Raw genomic sequence first — 12,947 nt, 5'->3', positions numbered from 1 at the left:
TGTGTGTTTTTCCCTCAATAGGATTAGGAACCCATTTTTACTTTTTCATATGGATAACTGATTATTCCAGGGCTGTTTATTGAATGGGACATCCATTCTCCAAAAATCTGTAATTCCACCTCTGCTGCAAGCCAAGTTTCATATATGAGTTGATTCATTTCTCTATTTTCTTCCATTAGTTCTATATTTCTAACTCTTCCCCTCCCCCCTTCTGAATTTTAAGATCACCTTCTCAGTGAAGACCCTGTGGTGATTATTGAAACTCAATTTAAAGTATAAATTACTTCTGAAAGGATTTCCATCTTTGTTTCCATCTCATATGTGAGCATGGTGTATCTATACCTAGGAAGATTTGGGGAGTAACCTGCCTGGCTGATGCCCTGAAGAGCTAGTTTTAAGGGGGGGGAAACTGAACAAAGGAAAATTATTTGTATGAAATCCTTTTAAAAATGTGAATGGGGGGGAAAGTGATTTATAGCCTTGCTTTAGGTGACCCATTCTTTTGAGAAGCTATAGAAAGATCTTTACCCTGGAAAAGCCTAAATGCAGAGTCACTTCAAATTTTTGTATAATTTCAAATGGTCCATGGAATCCTTGAAACCAATCTATAAATTCTTAGCCCTATGAATTCTTAGGACTCCATGAGTTTCTGGTTAGGAGCTCCTGACTGGGCATTAATGAGAACCAAAAGGATGGAGTTTATGTTTTGGGCAGGATAAACTTTTCAAGAGCAAGGTTTAACCAAACAAGCACAAAGGAATAAGCAGAGACTGCTAAGAGCTGACAGGAAAAAGCAGCTAACCCAGGGAGTCATGGAGATGCTTCAGGAGTATCTCCCAATTTTTAGATTTAAATTGCAAAGCTTTTGCTCCTTTTTAATTAAGAACGACCCTATGCTTTGAAAATAGTTACAGGTTCCAGAACATAGGATGACCCTGGTTGGGGAAAGGAAACAGTGAGAGGTTAAGTCCAACTATTATAGGAAAATCCCAACACTTCCATTTACTGTGGTTTTAGTGAAGAGAAGAAAGCCCATTTAAAATAAAAGATGATTATATGTGATAATAGATCCTAAATTGATTCAGACCCCAATTAAGTAATGGAGTAATTACTCTTGCCTGGGAACTTGTGCTGGACTGGCTTAGAAAGATGACACAGAATTAAAGTGTGATATCAGAAGAAAAGAATTCTGAAAATGTGCCCTTCAGGTTTCAAGTGTTTTGACATGCTTGTTATCTTTTTTAAAAATCATTTTTTCATGAATATTGATAAAATATTCAAGCCCCCTTCATGGGAAAAATACTGAGGTGAGCTTTTGTGTATATGCTCAATGTTCTCTAGCTTGAGAAACCAGCAAACTTTTAAAGTCTAAGAAAAACCCTATCTCTTGCACCTCTATTTCTGCATTTGTCACTTACAGAATCTCAGGTCTATAGACAACCTTGAAGAAGAACTCCTTCAATGATCCACTCAAATCCCAATCAATCCACTGAGATTCTGGAACTAGAGATAATTCGATATTAATTGTGAGTGGGGGGCCTTCAGAAGATGTGCCAGTGCCAATAAGTTCTGCCAATGGGCATCACTTTGATCCGGCCACTGCCTCACCTGGCTGCTTGTCTTTTCTTTGTGACTCTAGACTGAATGAAATTGGCCCTTGCACTTGGCTTCCTTGGGTACTAGCCCCTCTCCTTGTGTTATTCAGTGTCTTAACTAGGCCTTGACTCTGAATCTCTTTTTCCCCGGCAGTAACCCTAAGCCCTTACATTTCAGTGCCCACCAACCTGACTTCCAGTTGTCAGAGCTGTCTCTTCGTCTAAGGACTTTCTCTAGCTCTCAGAGCCTACTCTGCTCAAGCTGATAGCATGTCAGAAGTGCCAAGGGGTTAGGAACCCCAGGAGCACTGCTGCAGTTGTTGATATTCCAGCACCCGACCTTGGGTGGGACCACTCTGCAGTGCATGCTCTGTACTGTTTTTCAGAGTTCCCCAGTGATATTCAGCTCCTGTTGTAACTGGTAACTTGCTTGATAAAGTACGCCCTATTGGCTGCCTTCTCTTCTCAACCTCACTTCCTACCTCCCTACTCATGTTTCCTTGGCTCATCTCCCAGATAAATCATTACACTCAAACTCTTGTCTCAATTTGTTTCTGGAGAACCAAGACAAAGACAGATATCTCAAACTTACCATGTCCATGACAATTTTTTTAAAATATTTTTTTTATTGATTTCAGAGAGGAAGGGAGAGGGAGGGAAAGATAGAAACATCAATGATGAGAGAGAACCATTGATTGGCTCCCTCCTGCATGCCCCACACTAGGGATCAAGCACACAGCCCAGGCATGTGCCCTGACCAGGAATCAAATTCTAACCTCCTGTTTCATAGGTTGCCACTCAACCACTGAGCTACGCTGGTCAGGCTCCATGATAAGTCTTAACTCTCCTGTGCCCCTCTATTTTCCATGCACATATATGATCAAGCTATTTCTGTCTTCCCCTGTCTAATGCTCCAAACATTTCCCTAGTTTGGTGGGCTACAAACCTAGGCATCATCTTGAGTTCTCTTTTTTTCCTCACATCCTATGTCCAACTGATCAGCAAGACCCCATATAGGAGAGGGGAATAAGAACTATATAAATTAACTAAAGTCAAACAAAGTTAAGTCAGGGACCTGCTCTGTGCTGCCTGACATGGAACTTGGCTGACCAGAGATGCAAGCAGATCACGAAGAGCCTCTGGAACAAAGAAAATTCCTGCAAAAATTCATTAAAAGCTGCTCACCCATACTTTATTGTTTACCCATATCATAAAACACAAGGCCACAAAATATACATTGTAAAGGTTAAACTTAATCCAAACCTTTTCCCACTCTCTATTTCCCCATACCAGCAATTCCCATAGAAACTACAAACAGATATAAGCTCAACCTCTAGAGATTCTTGGGGTCTCTCTTCCTTCTCTGGTAAGGAGAGTCTGCTACTCTGTCTGTGGAGTGGCTTTTCCTGCTTGTATTATCTGCTCAATAAAACCTGCTTTTCACCCAGCCAGCATGGCTCAGTGGTAGAGCATTGATCTGTGAACCAGGAGGTCATGGCTCAATTCCTGGTCAGGGCATATGCCCGGGTTGTGGGCTTGATCCCCAGTGTAGGTTGTGTAGGAGGGGAGGCAGCCGATCAGTGATTCTCTCTCATCATTGATGTCTCTCTCTCTCTCTCTCTCTCTCTCTCTCTCTCTCCCTCTCCTTCCTCTCTGAAATCAATAAAAAATATATATATATTTTAAAAATCTTCTTTTCCACTTTAACCTCTTGTCTGCCTTACCTCTTGAATTCTTTCCTGAGCTAAGTCAAGAAACCTCTTGGCTTGGGGCTTGAGTCCCAACTAGGGACTCACCCCTCTGGCACCAAGTCCCATTGGCTCTATCCCCAAGATAAATCTCAAATTTGAATACTTCTCATCAGCTTCATTGCCATAACCTTAATCCAAGCCACTACCATCTCACCTCACTTGCTACAACCACTCCTTACTGTTCCCTGCTTCCACTCTTAGGCCCACAGCCCACTTACAAATCAGCCAGAGCGATCTTCAAAAGTACTCTCCTGCTTAAAGCACTCAGATGGCTCTCTATGCTACCAGAGTAAATACAAAACTCTTGGCCCATCAGCTGCCCTGTGTCTCCCATTCCCTGTCTTCTACCACATTCTCTTTAATGTATTTATATTCCTCCTGCACACACCCAGCAAACTCTTGTCTTAAGGCTGTTGTATTTGCTATTTCTTCTACCTGGAATCTCTTCTTCCATATATTTGTATTCATTGCTGTGGATGTTGTATCACACCACTGAGATTCCTCTTCAGAAATGAAGGAGTGTCTCCCCTACTGAGTAAAGTGTTGTCAGCAGGCAGCTGTCAGCTGTCAGCCCCATTTGGGAGTTGCCTCAGCCAAAGAGAGCTGCCTCTCTCAAGGTCATGTTTCATTTTTGGAGCAGCCCACATGAAATGACTGATTATTGCTGAAGCACCAATGCCTGCCTCCCTTGCCCCAACTCAGGGCAACTCTGAAAGGACATCTCAGCAATAGGGTCCCCTGTGGGGTTGACTAGGGCTCATTGAGGCCTTTGTTGGGACGGCACCTGACTCAGCTTCTCCGTCTGCCCAGTGCTACTTCCTTCCTCTCCATTCCATGGATGTTAATCCCAAGCACACTCCTTAATCAACACCATGTGTACTAATCTCCATCCTAGAATCAGTTTCTCAAGGAGCCCAACTGGCAACATTCATCCTTGAGATGTCAGCCCAGTATCACCTCGTCACAGACCTGACCATCCAAGCTAAGGTGTCTCCCACTACTGAATGAATGAGTTAAGACAAACACTCATGAAAACATTACAGAATAGTTTGCCACTGCAGTAAACATTGAGAGGGGATACAAAGCAGTAAGAGACCAGAGAAGGGGGACATCAGGGAGGAGGGATGGCTTAGGGAAGGGTTTGGACTTACCATGATCCTGGTGAATATACATATCACGATTCTGGATTCTTCTTTCCTCTCTTCTGCCTATAAATTTGACTAGAGTGATTTAAATCTTGCCCTTCCATAGGGGTGATTGCACTGGTCCCTGAGTGATCCATTATGAGGCCGACATCACAGCTTTCACTTGCCTGTTAGGGGAACTGATAGAAAGAAATGTATGAGAATTTTTTCCATGTTGGAATTAAAGTGCTACCACCATGTGAGCAAAACAGATTTCTCCATGGGACACAAAACCAGCTGCCTCTGCCTTCCCCAAGAAAACGGTGTACAAATGCTAATCCCAAATTCAATTCCTTTTCTCAGAAGCACACTTCCTGGCTACTTCTCTGTAGCGTTACTTGGTGCATACTGGGAAATGCAAGCTCATTTCAGCACCAGCCTGAGCAAAACACTGAAAAGAAAGGCACACGAACTGAGAGAGACACCACCATTTCATACAGTCCAACTCTGCAGATGACTAGTAGGTGATTTTTTTTCATCAACCACTGATTTGTATAATAATCAATTAAAAGTATTTATCAGATGTCTATGTGTCCAAAATAAGTAGATTATAGCATTGCTCTCCTCCATTACTACTGACAATTTAAGAGACATTGAGTAAAAATTGATGATTGACAGGTTACCCAATTAGTCTAAGTTAGACTGATCAGGGAGAGTCATGCTTCATGGGAATTTACTAAGCATTATTGTCTTCCATATTAGAGGGTTCATTTTCATAACCTGGCACAGAATATGCCGAAAATGCACAGGAATCCACTTTAGATTTTTAATTGTGACTCCAGTGCCCCTCTTGACCCTATGGTCCTGACACCATGTGCCTGGAGCCATAGATATCACCTTAGATTAAGTGAGAACTGAGCTCAATCAGGTCTTACATTGAAAATGGAAATGTACTGTTGCACCAAGAAGGGCTCCCTGGGCATCTGAGCACATTCCCATATGGATTCACTGGGTCTGGGCTGCAGAATACACTGTTGTCAGCTAAAGCTGGAAATTTGCTTTAACCAGACAAAATGAGAAGCCTCCAGCCCAGCTGCTCTAGCAGCTGCAGCAGGAGGGCAGCCTCCTCCCAGCCGGCAGCAGCCCACGTGGCTCCCAGCTCAGAAGTGCTTCCAAATCATTGCTGGCAGAGCTGACCACCTGCATCACAGGGCCAGGGAGTGCATTATCTCCCTTATGTGCTAAAGCAAATGAATTACTAATAATGTGGCTGGATTTGTGATCTCAAAGTGCTTTCTGCAGCTCTCTGAGCCCTGCCACAGTGTAAAAATATTGCAGAGCACTAAGAACCTTATTTTTCCAAATAACATTTCCTTTTGACAAATTAAAACTACTTAGCGTTTGTTTTGACAGAGCCTGTGCCCTGTCTGCCACTAAGGTATGTAATCATGAGTCCACTTGGAAGAGAGGGCGTGGGGCGCCCTGAGGTCTCTCTTCTCAAACTTGCCAGCCACCTAGTCCAGAACTTAAACCCAGAAGAGACAGGTGTCCAGGGAACACTAATTTGCATTTCTCTCATAACTACTGAGACTAGGCTTCTTTTTACATCTTAATTGCTATTTGTATCCTTCTTTTAGGGATTAAACCCTAAGATTTTAGAAAGAAACAGAAGAGAGGAAGCCAGCCTGTAGACCTTCCCACTGGTGACAGGGAACCTGTCCAACTTCAGGTACCAGCATCCAAAACAGGCATGGTGACCAGCTGAGTGTGCAAGGCTTTCAATTCCCCGATAAAGTGACTACTGTTCCAGGAGAGGGCAGACACTAGCCAAGAGGTGTGTGGGGCAGTATCTCTTAGGAGCCCAGGGAGGTAGAGAGCAATTGAGGGCTCCTTCAGTGGACAACAGGGAGGACTTTGGAGGAAAATCACGCAGCTGGAGTTCAGGTTCAGATATTTCTCCATCATGCTTCTTCAGAGATTCCTGGGGTGACCCTGAACCTTGGGAGCTGTGATGGGCAGAGCAATGAATTATCATTAACCAGGACTGTCAAGGAAGCTTGGGGTGGTGTACTAGTTGTCACCCTGGAGAACCTGAGGGTGGGGGTGCCAGCTGTGCTGAGAACCAGGCTGGATCATATCCAAGTTGATCCCAGCAACGGTGCCTGCTAGAGGGCAGAATGCTGATCTGTTTCCTTTATGGTTTGAAAGGGAGAGAAAAGTGGAGAATATATACCCTGTACCATTTTTCCATCTCAACAGACATCTTTTAAAAATGTAACAGCTTGTCCTAGCCAGTTTGGCTCAGTGGATAGAGCGTCGGCCTGTGGACTGAAGGGTTGCGGGTTCAATTCTGGTCAAGGGCATACGCCTGGGTTACGGACTTGATCCCTTGTAGGGAGCGTGCAGGAGGCAGCTGATCAATGATTCTCTCTCATCATTGATGTTCCTATCTCTTCTCCCTCTCTCTTCCTCTCTGAAATCATTAAAAATATATTTTTTAAAAATGTAACAGCTTCACCTATAAGAACAACACATATTTCAGGAAGCCTACCTTTCTTTATGCATCAGGTATATCAGATACACTCTTACCACCATGTGCTATAAGAGAGAATGCTATTTTAGATGCATATGGGGAGCTGACTATATAAGGGAACCCTATGGAGAAACCATTTGTAAGGCAAATAATCACTCCCAGGATAAATCTGTCTCTAAATCTGGATTTTCATATTCTATATCAGATTTGCTTGAACGAAGTGTGCTCTACAAATTTATCTTCTGTTCAAATTAGAATTCATCTGTATCCATGCAACCCTTAGATATCACTTCTATAACAAGTCACCAAATGCACATATAACCATCCAACTCCATCCACAACGTTAGCTCGTTTTTTGCCTTTTATCCATATGTAAGATATCTACATTTGCCTCCCAGGCCCTCCCTGTTGTCCACTGACAGAGCCCTCAATTGCTCTCTCTCTCCCTGAGCTCCTTAGAAAGGCTGCCCTACACACCTCTTGGCTGGTGTCTGCCCTCTTCTGGGAGTGTAGCCACTTTATCGAGGAATTGAAAGCCTTGCACACTAAGCTGGTCCCCAAGACTGTTTTGGATGCTGGTACCTGTAGTTGGACAGGTTCCCTGTCACCAGAGGGCTTCATCTCTGCTGTATATCCCCCATTCCCCTGAAAGTAAGCAGTTATGGCTCCCCAGGATCCAGTATAAAAATTTCCAGAACTTTTCAGATCATGAAATAAGAAATTTCTAAAGGAATTCTCCTCTAAATGGTGTGAGGTGCAGTCTGGGTCACTGAGTTGTTTTAGAGCTGGCCTGGTCCCCCTCTGTTCATCAAAGAAGAAACTGAGATCTTAAATGTGTGGAGGTGTTCAAAAGTGTACAGTTTATGGCAGAGAAGTAGCAAAAGCCCATTCTCCTGACTCCAGGCTCACCTTCCTGAGTGTGTGTGTGTGTGTGTGTGTGTGTGTACATGCACACCTTCACATGCCCTTGCATGGAAATGGGAGAAGAGGACAGAAAATCTTGCTTTTTAGCATGTAATCAGCAGGTTCATTCACCTGCTGGGTTATTAACTTCCCCCACCAGCAATAAACGCTGGAAGTTTCTCCCTCGGGAGCACTGACCAGTAGGCAGTGACTTATTTGACAAATGTCAGTAGGGCCCGAGTGGAACTGAGTGAGGGGAAGGGGAGACTTCTGAGAAAGTGGGAAAGAAGCCCGTGGCCCCCACCTCACCCTGCAGAACCTGGGCAGGGGAGCGCCTGCCCTGCAGCTTGCAGCCCTGGCCTGACAGCACCTGCTATCTCAAGGCTTTTGGAACTGCCATGGGGACGTTGTGTTTGTTGGGAACACACTCCCTGAAAAGGTCTGCTCTGGGTCCATGGCTTTTGTCAACCATATGCCATGTCCCCTTTTCAGCTTCCGAATCTGAATGTGCTCTTTGTGCAAATAACAGAGTTACATGCGGAAGGATTCAACAGGTAATATTTACAACCAGGCTAATTTTCTTAATGAACCAGCCACAACAATACCCTTTTGGGAATTCCATTCTTCCGACTAAATAAATCTTTACAGAGCTTGTCACATATTTGAGTTTTTGTTCACCTTAATTTCATTACTAAAACCAGGTAAGCATCAGCAACACTTCATTCTTCCAGTCTTTCAAGTTCTCCATAACATTTTAGATTGAGGGGTAAGGGGTGCTGATTTTTACCTGCTGCCATCTACCTCATTCAGAATGCTCAGTATGCCCCCGGGCTGAGCTCTAAGATGTTCATACATACTGTTTTTAAAAATTAAATGCTTCTGAGCTAATAAAATCATTTAGAACAAGTGTGAAAACTGATGGTCCAGAAACCAGATGAATTCTACTCCATCCCCTCCCCCTCCTCCACATGCTGCTTATGTGGTGAGCCGATCTGTTTGTTCTGTTTGTTCAGACCTCGTGGTTGTTTGGTGGCACAGGCATTTTGTTCTGTGTCCCAGACGACATCTGCCTGGTACACAATCTCAGCCAGTTCCTGGGTTACCTGGGCAGAGGAGATTGTATCCAGTCCCCTCAGAGGCCCATGAATTCGTTCTGAAAACACCTCTGGGGTTTAGTGTGGGGATGCGAGATCCTGGAAATAAATCCAGATAAAAAGAATAAAAGAAAGAGTTTGGAGTTGTCTAAGGCAATGAACTTAGCTAAATTTAATGCAAAAGAAGAGGCTATTAAAGTAAAGACTGGTCATTCCTCTTTTCCCCCTTCCTTGCACAGTTGTGCCAATGCTTCTAAATTCCTGAAGCAGAACTGTTGGATCAAAGGGAACACATTCATAAACTTTTCAAATCAATTTTGTTAAAATGTAATTTATATACAATAAGCTCACTTGCTTAAAAATGTACAATTTAATGAGGGTTTTTTTTCCTAATTACAGCTTACATTTAATATTATTTTGTATTAGTTTCAGATGTACAGCATAGTGGTTAGACAATCACATACTTTACAAAGTGGTCCCTCGATATTTCAAGTACCCACCTGGTCCCATACATAGTTATTCCAATATTGTTCTTTTAAAAATATATATTTTTATTGCGTTCAAAGAGGAAGGGAGAGGGAGGGAGAGAGAGGAACATCAATGTTGAGAGAGAATCATTGGGCTGCCTCCTACATGCCTGTGACTAGGAATCCAGCCCACAACCCGGGCATGTGCCCTGATGGGGAATCAAACCATGACCTCCAGGTTCATAGGTTGACGCTCAACCACTGAGCCATGCCAGCCAGGCAGTTATTCCAAAATTATTGGCTATATTTCCTATGCTGTACTTTATATCCCTGTGACTATTCTATAACTACCATTTTAACAGATTACATATACACACACACCTGTACAACCACTAGCATAATTAATATACAGAATATTTCTGTCATCCAGAAATTTCCCTTTTCCTATTTGCCGTGTGTCCCTCCATCCACTCCCTGCTCCAGGCGAGCACTGATCTGGTTTCTGTCACTATGGATTGGCCTACATTTCCCAGGTTTTTTATAAATGGGATTACACAGCATGTACTCTGGTGTCTGCCTTCCTTTGAGAATCATCATGTTGTGGCACATACCAGTGGTTCCTTCCTTTTTCTTGATGAGTAGGATTTCAGAGGATGGACAGGATAGCATGGATATGCCAGAATATGTTTATACACTTATCCTTTGACAGACTTTTGGGTTATTTCCAGTTATGAGCTATAATGAATAAAGCTGCTATGAATATTTTTGTACATGGCATTGTATAGATACTATTTCCATATCTCTTGGGTACCTAGGAGTATAATAATTGTATCATACAGTAGAGGTATGTTTATAAGAAAGTGGCTAATTGCCAAAGTAGTTGTACTATTTTTCAATTCTACCAGCAATGCACTCTCTTTTTAAAAAATATTTTTTATTAACTTTTAGAACAGAGAGAGAGAGAGAGAGAGAGAGAAACATTGATGTAAAAGCAATACATCAATCGGCTGCCTCTTGCACACCCCCTACCAGGGTTGTGTCCTAACTGGGAATTGAGCCATCAAGCTGGCAACCTTTTGGTGCAAAGGACAACGCCGAACCAACTTAGCCACACCAGCCAAAGCCCAGTACTATACTCTTAAACCTCAAATAGTATTATTACCAAATTCCTCTCTGAAAGTGAATAAGAATGTCTATTACCCACACTCTCACCAATGTTGATTACCAATATTTTTAATATTTGCCATTCTAATCGTCAAAACATGATGGTTCAATGTTGGGAAATGCATTGAATTATTTGAGAATTATAGCATCTTTTCATACATATTTTTGCCAGTCTTTTGCCTTCTTACAATTATTTTCATATCTTTTTCCCATTTTCCAAATGTGTCATTCATGCTTTTCTCAGAGCTTTTTCTACATTAGGACTATTATTACTGACATTATTTAAATTTAGATCTTTAGTCTCACTGGAAGATATTCTAAAATAAGGAGACAGGTGGGAATCTACAGGAAGAGGCCTTAGACAGGCCTGAGGCCTAGTCCTGCCAAAGAAGTGTCCCATCTCACTGAAACCCAGGAAACTGATTATTAATTTATCTTGCCTTGCAGTCAACATTCAGGAAAGTCAAGGAGCCATTCTGAACAAGTTACTTAGACTTGGTGCACACCAGGCACAGAGCCAGAATTCCCAAAACAGTCAGGAGAGACCAAGGGGTACGAAGACTCCCCAAGAACTCCTCCTGCTTTTCTTGCCAGGAGGATGGTATCCAGGTATGTATGTTCTCATGGGGAGCATATGGGACTTGGAAGGTGTCCACCAGGGACTATGCTCCCTGAATTTTGTAGGGAGTGGTCCTGTTTTTTACAGATACATTTCAGTATCACCTGCCATCAAAGAAACTTTATATCTTTGGCTATATTTTTGGCATCTTTCCATCAAGCACACTGAATTGCTTAGCCAACTAGCCAATGTCCATGTATACCATCTACTGAATAATGTCTCATTCCATCCTGCTTCTAATTCTCATTTTGCAAGCGCTATTCCGTTGCCATGTTTATTGCTGCAATACCCCGATTTCTACCTTACACATTTGCTTTCTTATGTACTATAATTTCTGGTAGGGCAAGTCTCTTCCATTACTCATCATTCAGAAAATTTCTATTCTTGCATCTTTGTTCTTCCTTTCTGATATAGCACTGATAAAGCCCCTGTATTCTGTTGGTAATGGACTCAGAGGACTCTTGGGTCAGTGTTGCTGGGCCTGGCATGGGCAAAAGCGGGTGAGTGCTGTGAGGCGGGTCCAGCCTAGGACCTGGCTTGGCATTGGGGACACTCAGTAGAAGGAAATCAAATTCAGAAAAACCATCAATGGCGAAAAATAAAACAAGTTATCTGGTCAAAGTTCTGGGGGACAGGCAGCAGAATCAGAAAGCTAAGGTTATGGAATTGGGCAACGCAAACCAAGGTTCTGGGCAAAGAATGCGGGCACAGAGGTGTCACAAGCCTAATACACAAGGTTTGATTATTTTTTTTTAAAGAATAAACCTCAAAAGTGATCTGTGTAAAGACATGAAGGCAACAGTAACAGAATGGAATCTGTATTTATAAAAGGCATTGAAGCCAAGAACTCCCAGTTCATGAAGAGGCTGAGTTTCTGCCGAGTTATGATCCTTTCCTATGAGGAGCGGTGGGTCCTATCTTATTTCCCCATAAAACAGTGTTTTAACAGGAAATGGAGGCCCCAATCAATGCTTATGCTTAATTTTAAAAACAAATTATTGTGAACATCATAATTGACAAATGTGACAGTCTGAGTTTCTTGGTGACAACACATAAAAGTCAACATAGGCAAACTGAAGTAGGAAAAATAACATTGACAGGATAATGGGTGGCCCATAGAAATAAAGGAAATATTAAGGAGCAATGCTTGGGAAATGGGGTGGAACAAAAAGAACACCAGCAACTGGAAATGTTGCCAAAATTTGCTGAGAGGTACTGTCTGCTTAGGACAGTGGTCGGCAAACTGCGGCTCGCGAGCCACAAGCGGCTCTTTGGCCCCTTGAGTGTGGCTCTTCCACAAAATACCATGTGCGGGCGTGTATGTACAGTGCGATTGAAACTTTGTGGCCCATGCGCAGAAGTTGGTATTTTGTGGAAGAGCCACACTCAAGGGGCCAAAGAGCCGCATGTGGCTCTCAAGCCGCAGTTTGCCGACCACTGGCTTAGGACGCTGTAGCTGCCATAAGGACCCCACATACATTCACCTGGGGCTGCTGGACACCTGCTGCCTCAACTGGTCATAATCTGTGCTTCACTCCTTGAGGGTCAGACTCGCAGCTCCCCGAAGATGATTGGCCAAGCCTGAGTACATGCCCATGCTCTTGTCCCCAGGAGCAATGACGGGGAATGTCTCTCATTCTCTGCTTCATAAAGGGGAGCAGGATCTCTTTGCTTCATATTGTTATATTACTGCTAAC

This window comes from Myotis yumanensis, unplaced genomic scaffold (assembly GCF_028538775.1).
Source record: "Myotis yumanensis isolate MYYU_CA2020_CCGP unplaced genomic scaffold, mMyoYum1.0.hap1 SCAF_7, whole genome shotgun sequence".
NCBI classification, from domain to species: Eukaryota; Metazoa; Chordata; class Mammalia; order Chiroptera; family Vespertilionidae; genus Myotis; species Myotis yumanensis.
Note: the sequence above shows the minus strand (reverse complement) of the source record.